At 36.8% G+C, this 8,542-nt stretch overlaps 1 long non-coding RNA gene across 1 annotated transcript; it reads right to left on the bottom strand.

Annotated features, from left to right (window-relative positions):
* Nucleotides 1-1,201: 1,201 nt before the first annotated feature.
* LOC141571884 (uncharacterized) lies at nt 1,202-8,442 on the bottom strand. The gene is made up of 2 exons (XR_012496938.1): nt 4,971-8,442; nt 1,202-1,801 (listed from the first exon to the last, which is right to left on the bottom strand). It is a non-coding gene; the product is annotated as an uncharacterized LOC141571884 (long non-coding RNA).
* Between the last annotated feature and the right edge of the window lie 100 nt (nt 8,443-8,542).

Here is an 8,542-nt window from a genome sequence, read left to right as displayed (position 1 = left end):
TCAGCCCACCAATAACAAAATCACTGAACATACACATTTAATGGTGTAAAATTCAATCACACTTAACTCAGCCTGAAGATATCAGTATCTTAATAATCCCTTGTGTTTATATAGATTAGAAGCTTTCCTGTGGAGAGAGCGAGGTTCTTTTACATATCTTCTTTGATTAACCACACTGAAGAGCAGATGCCATTATCCATTCTTTACAAAATATCGAAAAGGTGAAGCAGCTCAACCAAGGTCACACCGTCAGTGAGAAATCTAAATCAGCTCTAGATGTTTAGGCTGCAATTAACACTCTCCTGAATCCAGAAATAAACAGGACAAAATAGATTTCTATACTTGGACACTTCCAAGATATTATATGGTCTCAAATGATGCTGTCACCAACTTCTGCCTCCCTCCCAATGGTGTATGCAATGAATGAGGAAGTATAAAAGAGATGGAGGAGGTACCTCTCAGGAGTTTTGAGGCCATGATTCTGGAAAAGGATATAAATGGAAACCAGAGACACATCTATGTGTCCAACTATTTGGAACTATTTGGTCATAAACATTCTATAGTATGGTTTCAAGGGTTGTTATAACATCATTTGTGACCATGGAATCAGGCACAAAGAACCCAGTAGTAATATGGAAATGCTAGAGGGCAAAGCTTGCCATGGATGTGGTTCTAGGGAGTCCCGGGTGCTGGTCAATGATGAAAGAGGGGTAGAGGGAGTTTGAAGGTGAGGTGAAATTGGTAGAGCTGTTCCAGGCTCTTGATATGACCCTAATTCTTCCTCAGATGTAATTTTGAGGCCTCGTTAGTACTTGTATCTACATAGTTGGTGCTAGATAATGGGGGCGGGGGAGAAGTAAAAATGATAGAAAGAAATGAGAAGCATGGACTAGAAGTTAGGGTTGAAGCTAGATTTGGAAAATAAAAGGCAAACATGCCCTCATTCCTCTGCCCTTCAATATTGGAAGTGAAACCCATTTGTCATCTTGGACTAGATGCTCTTTAGAAATCCTTCTAGTTATATCATTATCTTACTCTGCTTAAGTAAAGAGCTCTTAAAAATTATAGAATGATAAAATGTATTCTCCACATGCTATATTCTGTTAACTGCTCTCCCTGAATACAGAGAAGTGTGGTTGTTTTTTTAAAGAGATAACTTAAGACCAGTAAAGTACTACAAGGTGATCTTAACAGCAACAGGTAACAGAGCAAGATGTCCTTTATTTAGATATTTCAACCACAAAGCTCACAGAGAACGTGAACAGATTGATTCAACACATATCCAGAGGTGAAGGGATATTAGATTCCTGAAGAAAACAAGGCCGAGCAAATTTTGCCCATAAATCAGCAATTACTGGTAGTTAGTCAATATCACAGGTTTGATAAAGTGCCAGAGCCCACTAATGGTATGAGAACATTAAGTCTTTGGTCACAAAGTCACAGCAAGACCTTGCTCAGATTTACTTTGGAGCTGTCTGGGCTTGGAGTCGTTGCTGTGAATAACAAATCGGATGTTTTTCTTGTGCTCTCATTTCTGTGCTGCACTTGCACTTGGTGAAAACAAAGGCAGGTCAGAGCAGAACAACAGCTGGAGACATGATACACTGGTTGAGAACTTTGACATATAGAAAGTTAAATTGGTCAAGCTCGTGTGGTCTTGGTACATGCTGGAATTCTATCCACAAAACTCTTCTAATATTGTCTGCTGACTTCTCTTGAAAGATGGGCCAGCCGTAGTCTTCTGAGACTAACTGGATGCCCACTCGTGCCATCACCTCATAGGTTTTTCTCTTGTACCTGCCTTTTCAGTAAAATGAAAACAGAATATGGATTACCTTTCCCTGTTCCCAAGGAAATCAAAACTATCTAAAGGAAACAACATATATGTTTAACAAGATTCTATCCATTTACTTTGTTCAAGTCCACAGTTAAAAAGTTGAAATATTGCTTTGTAATATTAGTACCTATTCATGGTAAATCTGCATAGTGCATAAACAATGTTCTGCAAATGACATGGCCTAAAGCTTTCTCCTCAAAGTATATAGAGTTCAGGGTTCAATGGCATCCAGATCATCTGGGATCTTGCTATAAATTCAGAACTCAGGCTCCAACCCAGAATCAGAATCTGTATTTTACAATCATTCCCAGGAGATGCATACGCACATTAAAGTTTTTTTTTTTTAATTGAATAAATTGGACATGTAACATTGTATACATTTAAAGTATACAACGTGCTATTTTGATACATTTATATATTGTAATACGATTGCTGATTAGTGATGTTTATCACATTACACGATTATAGTACAATAGTATTGTCTATATTCTTTATACTGTGCATTAGATCTCTATGGCTTATTTACTATATGTTACAAGTTTGTACCCATAACCAACATCACTCTTCTCCCCGCACCCACATACCCTGACAACTACCATTTTACTCTGTTTTTTACAGATTTAACTTTTTTAGATTCCATATATAAGTGATATCATACAGCACTTGTTTTTCTCTATCTGACTTATCTCACTTAGTATAACGTGCTTAAGGCCCATCCGTTTGTCACAAATGGGAGGATATCTTTCTTTCTCATGGCTGAATAATATTCCATTGCACATTAAAGTTTGAGAAGTATTGGCTTATAGGACTTCTACTATTTCTACTCTAAGTGGTATTTGTCAGGCATTCCATGTAAAAGAATGCCTTCTTAGATTTCCATCTGTACTTGGAGACACAAACAAAGTTGGAATAGAAAAAGCCACCAAACACTAGTATGATTTCCGTCTGTAGTTGGAGGCACAAACAAAATTGGAATAGTACAAAACCATCAAACACAAGTATGTGAGGTCCAAGTCGCAGTCTAAATGAACATAAATTCTTATCAGTGGGAGAATAAAATACTGATATTGTCCTTACAAAAAAATTGGCCCCTCCCATCCTCAAAATATGACCTTCAAAGAAAGTAGCTCAAACACCCACTCTTCTGAATTTCAAATACTTATGTTGGTTTCCTAAAGAGATACTTTTGAGTGATCGCATTAAGCTTGCTTTCTAGCTGTACTAAAGGCTATGGAATAATATTCATTATTAGGGAAATAGAACATACAAATATGAAATTGGCTCAAGACCTCTTATCCTATAAAATAGTCCAACACCATAGGAATAGCAATCTATTTAGTAAATAGTAAATAAAGTGCCCAGTTCCATAACAGACTGATCCCAACTGACCACTGTTAAATCTTGTCTGGCCCATCTCCAACTTGTTTGTGCTGTCCTGGCAGCTGCAGGCGTTCTCGGGGGGGAGGCTAGGAGGCGGCGGAAGGGGGAACGCTGCCAGCTGCCCATCCTGGCTTCTCACCCTCTTCTCTTAGTGACTTTCTTTGTGAGTCATTTGATTTGGAGGAAAAGACCCCTACTCTAAAGCAATCAAATCTCTCATCATTAAAGGCTAAAATGATAAGCAAGAAAAAAAAAAAGCAAGAGAATAGTATATAATAGGGAGCTTTATCTTTGGTAACATTTGGAGAAACCCATTAAAGAGGAAAGTCAATTTCTCCTCAAAATTCTGGAAACTTTCTATCAATTTATAACCAGGGGAAAAAAAGAAAGTCTAGTTTTAAATTTATTTTCTATATTTCATTTTAAATGACTTTGAAATAGAAGATTTTTTTCCCCAACAAAGCACTCAGGACTCTAACCAAGAAACCCCAGTTGTAGTATTATATCACAAAGGATGGTATTTAAAGATGCACTTTTAGAGAGCTTCTGCCAGATTGCCTTTGTCCTTTTACACACTATCCATGAGAGATACAGAACTGCTGGATGAAGGAAATGCCTTATCAAAGGGACTGGGTTTGGGAGAAGCCTTATAATAAAGGTTCATCAATCATTATAAGGATTTCATTTTAAATGATACTTAATAAGTTATTCTTGAGTCATTTATATTTACTATATATGTCTTATTACTTATATTAACTAGATGCGGGGAAAAAAAACACTCGTAGACACAGACAACAGTAAGTGGTTACCAGAGGGTAAGGGAGGAGGGGTGTGGTTGAAGAAGGTAAAGGGGTTAAATATATGGTGATGGAAGGAGAACTGACTCTGGGTGATGAACGCACAATGCAATATATAGATGATACATTATAGAATTATACACTTGAAACCTATATAATTTTACTAGCCAATGTCACCCCAATAAATTTAATAAAAATTGTTTTAAATACATAAATTGTGTCACAATGAGGAAGAGACATTCATAGTTGTGCAAGGGCACAAATAAATTGGTGAAATACTGTGTGTTTTATCTGAATAATCTAGTCCCCTCAAATCTTCCACTGAGGACAAAATAATTGTGAAGAATTGAAGACTTCAAACTATATGGAACACTAATATTCAAACACTCAGATAATCACATATATATTTTACCTGTATGGACAGAAAATCTGTATGGCTTTACCTGTATGGACAGAAAACCTTTGCTTTTTTTCGATTGATTACCATGTCACTCTGTGACTAGACCATAGGAATCTGCCTAATACAGATACACAGGTACTTCTTCAAAAGCATGTCCACTTAAAAAAGGAAAAAGGAAGGAAAGGGATTACCTGGGGCACTGGTCACAAGCTTTATTTTCATGGCTTTGTGTTCCTTCCATCAAAGAACCATAGGCATGAAATGACCTCAGGAAGAGATCTATTCTGTCCACTGTCTGCAGGTGGTATTTCTTCCTACATTATTCTTGACCACTGACAATCTTTTATTAATGCTAAGTTTTAAAGTAAATGATCCAAGCTACAGAAAATAGTACAGGTCAGAACAGTACAAACAGTAATAAGTTAGATAACTTTATTTTTAAAACATATTTTTAAAACATTTCAACATATCCTTTCGAGGCCTGTGTAAATTCAGTCTAAAGTTTAGCCAGATTATTTTAAAACATAGAACTAGTTTCTAGTTAGTATTCACTTACCAAAGAGATTAGAAGTTGTTCACTGGAAGCTGCAAGTTAGGAGACAAACATTCAAGTCTTGGCTTTACCAGCAACTTGCCGTAAGTTTTTGGGTAAATTATCCAGTCTTTCTAGGCTTTTCTCTCCTCTGGTAACAACTGAAAGAATTAGACTAGAATGAACTTGAAAGTCCTATGCTGACATTTTGTCCTAGAAAGACTCAATTTCTGATCTTCAACACATAATATTAACAATGTTCATACATTTTCATACTACTTTATAAGCTTACAAAGTGCTTTCAAATAGATGATCTCTTTTAAATCTCTCCAGTGCCTGTGAGTTGGACACATTTTATAGAGGTGAGAACAAACTCAAAGAAGTTGTAACTTACCCAAGATCACAGAGTTATATACATGGCAGAGCTGGAGAGACAGGTCTTCCTACTCCCAAGTTCAATTTTCTTTCTACTGTATTCAAGCTCATGATAATATGGAAGTATGATTAGTTAAGTTTTTGTTAAATCATAAAGTAATGTTGTATCATTAAAAAAAACCTACTAGGCTTAGTCAGAGAACCAAGTTTCATTGACAGTCTGACACTCATTTGGGAAGTCACTTAATCTCTCCAAGCCTCATTTTCCACATCTCTTAAAAAGAGGATTTGGACTACATGACATTTGGGCTTATTTCTTGCTTAACTTTTTTATTTTCCTTTTCATGGCTGTGACTATTTCTAGATTAATATTAAAATGAAACATTTTTATTGACTGTAAGAGGTTAAAAAAGGTACACTAAGAGATCACTCCTACTGGTTATTATTTATTTGTATGCCTTTTAGCCACCAGCATATTAAAAATCTTGGACTAATATTATTTACTGAATGCCATTTTCCAACAATCTAGGTAACTGAAGCTTTCACAGAGAGGTACATTATTTTAGCTGAGTTATGTAGAAAATGCATGGAGTTGCATTTTCTGAGAGGTCTTGACTTGACAGAAGACCTTACTTGAGAACCAATAATAGAAAACCTAAGGCAGCTCATTGTGAAGACATTTTTGGCCCTCTCTGCAGTGTGCTGAATGATATCTCTACTCTGATACAGTATCTTATTGTCATGTATACTGCTTGCCCTGAAAGTTTATAATTGGTAGACATTTTGTTTTTAAATAAGGAAAAATCACTTGAAAATAGTGGAGGATATGATGATGAGTGTTTCAAGGGTTAGAGACAAAGAAGAGTTTTGAACCTGCTCCTTCTTTGCCCGCCTCCCCGTCTGAGTAGAACATTGTAACTTTTGAAGCTAACAGAGAATGGATCACAACCAGCTTGCTGAGCTGGTGACTTTATGCACAATTAAGCTTTGTCGGGACTTTCTTTATTTGTGATAGGGCTGTTACAGCGTGGGATGCTATTCAGCTCCAAACAACATTCCATTTAATAAGTAGGCATTAGTTCACCCATTAAATCAGCGCCATCACTAACTGATAAGTATCACCCGTTTCTTTGGCCTCACTTGGCACTTCTGCCCAGCAAACAAAGCATGGCAATGGCATGGCCCTTGAGACAAGAAGATTGGAGGGAGGGTAGATTGAGCAATGATGACCAAAATTCCATCTAACACAGAAATGGAGCTTTGCCCTCGTCTTTTCTTTTCCTTAAACATAAACTTGCATACTTTCCAAGCAGCACTTTAAGTGCCTTTAAAAACAAAATAACTAACAGCACCAACTACTACATCTCTTAAATACCAATGAGATGAAAATGTATGGAGGGCCATGCAACAGATATGTACCAAAAGATATGCATAGGAATGTTCATAGCAGCATTGTTTGGAATAATCAAAACTAAAAACAGCTCAGTGTCCATCAGGAGTAAAATAGATAAATAAATTATGGTATATTTATACAGTAGAAACTCAACAACATGAATAATAGTCACAAACCTAATGTTGAAAGAAGCCAGACTTAAAAGAGTGTATAATGTATGAGTCCATCTATATAAAGGGAAAAACTTGGCAAAATTAATCTCTGGTATTAAAAGCCCAGACAACGGATACCTTTGGAGATGAGTAAAAGGTAGACATTTAGGAGAGCACATGGAGGGACGGGGTTGCTTCTGAGTGCTGGTAACTATTTTTTATCTGAGTGGTGAATACAAGGGTATGTCACTTTTCATCAAACTTTACACTCACATTTTGTGTCCTTTACTGAATATATTTTATACTTCAATGAAAAGTTTATTTGGAAATTATGTTAGAAACGAGAAACTAGTTAGACTGGATCTGAGTACCCTGAAGGCATCAACTCAATTCTCACCCGCAACCACAAAAGAGCTATTTACTTATTAGTAAATTAATTCATTATTTGTAATCCACTTTAGATTTTAGACTGAGATTTACAGAAAAGTTGCAACAAGGTTACAGAAGGTTCCCGTATACCCCTCATGCCTTTTCCCCTTAAGAAACCAACATTGGTACGTCATTACTATTAACTAAATCCACTCTTTATTCCAATTTCACTAGTTTTCCTACTAATGTCCTTTTCATGTTCCAGGAACCCATTCAAAATGCCGTATTACATTTACTCGTCCTGTCTTCTAAGTCTTCCTCTGGTCTGCGATAATTTCTCTGTTTTTCCTTTTTTTCTTCCCCATTAAGTTGACAGTTTTTTCAGGAATTTTGAGTTTTCTTATGTTGTCCCAAGTTTAGACTGGGTTTGTGGGTTTTGAGGAAGAATGTCATAGCAAGGAAATGCCCTTCTCATCATCAGGGTGAATGCTATCAACTTGGTTTAACGCTGATGGTGTTATCTTTCACCTGGTCAAGGTAGTGTTTACCAGGTTTCTCCACAATAAAGTTACTTTCCCTCCGTTCCATATTCTTTGGAAGCAAGTCATTAAGTGCTGCCCATACTCAAGGAATTTGGGGATTAAGCGTCAATTCCTTTCTAAAATTTCCTGTTTCGTGTACAATTTATACTGCACATCATATATCAGCTCAGTTCATATATATGTAATTTATAAATAAATGTCATTATTTTGCTTCCTTAGGAGGAGCAATCAGAGAGCAAGTAATGTGTAGTTCAACATCTCTTCATTATTAAATGTTTTTCTATCTTATTGGAAACTTTGTAAAAAGATAAATATGATGCAAACTAAACATAAGGGTGATATTATATATACTGAAAATTTAAAAATGACTAAGGGAGACCCGTGAGAGCATCTTGTTCATCAGAGGTAACGACCTCGGGTTTCTGAATGTTGGGAGGGAAGTGAGCCTGCAGGAAGGATTTGTATCTGGGGCATAAGAAGTTTGCAAATTTGGTGAATTATACCTTTAGAAAGCTTATAACTTTGTTGCACTTTTCCTCTGATGACTTGACCACCCGTAATCCCTATGCATCACCCGACCCACAAACTCTGGACCAAAGAAGCCCTAGGAGGACTACACTACAATGGCAAACTGGTGCAACCAAGGAATTTTTCCCCGAAGTAGATTTGCAACCAGCCCGCTTTGCAGTAACGGAGCAATTTATAGGGCACGCCTGGGGCCGGGAAGCTCCTCCCCTCGGCCTAGGAGAGGGCGGTCCAGACACC

This window comes from Rhinolophus sinicus, linkage group LG05, assembly GCF_036562045.2.
Source record: "Rhinolophus sinicus isolate RSC01 linkage group LG05, ASM3656204v1, whole genome shotgun sequence".
NCBI lineage: Eukaryota > Metazoa > Chordata > Mammalia > Chiroptera > Rhinolophidae > Rhinolophus > Rhinolophus sinicus.
This window is presented reverse-complemented; position numbering and strand designations above follow the sequence as displayed.